This window comes from Choloepus didactylus, chromosome 1, assembly GCF_015220235.1.
Source record: "Choloepus didactylus isolate mChoDid1 chromosome 1, mChoDid1.pri, whole genome shotgun sequence".
Taxonomy (NCBI): Eukaryota; Metazoa; Chordata; class Mammalia; order Pilosa; family Megalonychidae; genus Choloepus; species Choloepus didactylus.
The window spans coordinates 201,173,877-201,175,976 of record NC_051307.1 but is presented as its reverse complement, the minus strand read 5'-3'; positions in this window follow the sequence as shown (position 1 = coordinate 201,175,976).

Here is a 2,100-nt window from a genome sequence, read left to right as displayed (position 1 = left end):
GATGCTGTGCTCTTTACGTATAACCTGGTAGTTCCCTGGAACTTTGGGTATCTGTGTGGTACCTGAGACTCAGAGTTAAAGTTCTGCAGCTCTGAAGACCAGCATTACTCAATACAGTAACTGTTAAAGAAGCTGAAAAAGAGATCAGACGAATGAAGTTGATCTGGTTAGGACTAAGGTAAATCAGAATACAGGGTAAAGGATCCTATTGTCTGTATTTTAAAACTTCAACTTCTGCGTGAGACCAAAGGAAGAGATATTTATTTTGTCCAAAATTTAAATTTTCTGTAACACACTATCTGATTCAACATGTCTAGTCAGTTTATTTAAACAATCTAATTACATGGAACCTAGAATAGGAAATGAGATCTTGTTATCCTGTACAGGTTATTGTAACACCCCCAATACATTCCAGAGTATTTAGGGCAGAAAATAAAAAAGTATTTTCAAAGTTCCTTGAGGGACTGAAGAAAACATGTGGAACTATTAAACTTCTCCACCTGGGGAATTCCTGATATTCTTTCAAGAATTAGGGACTCCCAGTTTAATAACCCAAGCCCTCAATCCTGAGGCTTGCCCTTATAAAATTTATTTCTGTAATGGTGAAGCTTAAACCTACATATAATTATGCCTAAGAGTCAACTCCAGAGAACCTCTTTTGTTGCTCAGATGTGGCTTCTCCCTCTAAGCCAAACTCTGCAAATAAACTCACTACCCTCCCCACTATGTGGGACATGTCTCTCAGGAGTGTAAGTCTCCCTGGCAATGCGGGACATGACTCCCAGGGATGAGCCTGACTCTGGCATTGTGGGATCATCAATGCCTTCTTGACCAAAAGGGGAAAGAGAAATAAAACAAAATAAAGTTGCAGTGGCTAAGAGATTTCAAATAGAATTGAGAGGTCATTCTGAAGGTTACTGTCATGCAAGCTTCAGCCAGATATTGCAAATTGCCACATTATGCCAAGCCCCAACCAACAGTATTCCTGAAACCCCTGATTACCCTGGGCTTTATCTAAGACTCCATAAAAGTTTTGCCTATTAAGTTTATTTTTTCAGAAACTTAAAGTCTCCCAATGGTTCCTATGACAGTTAAGCCCTGAAACCCAGAGGTACCAGTTTCTCCAAGAATATCAACCAGTTTCATTTCTCTACCCCATAATGTTGATACCCCTTTTCAGCACAAAGAAGTTAGAATGGTCATTGCCCAGATATCCCTGAAGATTGAGAGAACAATCAAATGAGAAGGAGGTGTTGTAACTGAGAAGTTAGAATTTAACAAATGATTATGACCACTGACTCATTATATAGATATTTATTTTTAGTTTCTAGTGTTTTAGAATAGCCAGAAGGAAATACCTGAAATTGTTGACCTGTAATCCAGTAGCCTTGATCTCTGATAATGATTGTATAACTATATAGCCCTCCCCCTGTGACTGTGTGATTGTAAAAACCTTGTGGCTGATACCCCCTTTACCCAGTGTATGAGTAGGTAAGTAATAAAATAAAGACATGCATGGGAAAAAAAACAGATCATAAGACATAAATTTAAAATGTAAATCTATACAACTTTTAGAAGAAAGCATAGGAGAAAATCTGCCAGCTTGGGTTAGGCAGAGTTCTTAAATGTGACATTAAATCACGATTCATAAAAGGAAAAAAAAAAAGATATACAAACCAATAAGAAAATGGGTACAAAGCATGAAGAGACATTGCACCAAAAAGATATACAGATGGCAAATAAGTACATGAAAAGATTTTCAACAGTATTAACCATTAGGAAAATGCAAATTAATACCACAATGACATATCACTATCATCAATCAGAATGGCTAAAATAAAAAATAGTGGCATCACCAAATGTTGGCAAGGATGCAGGGGAACTGGATCTCTCAAACACCACTGCTATGAATGTAAAATGGTGCAGTAATTCTGGAAAATAGTTTGGCAGTTTCTTAAAAACTAAACATAACACATACCATATGACTCAGCAATTGCACTCTTTGGCATTTATCCAAGGGAAATGAAAACTCATGTTCACACAAAAACCTGTACATGAATGTTCACAGTAGTTTTATTTGTAAAAACCCAAAACAACCTA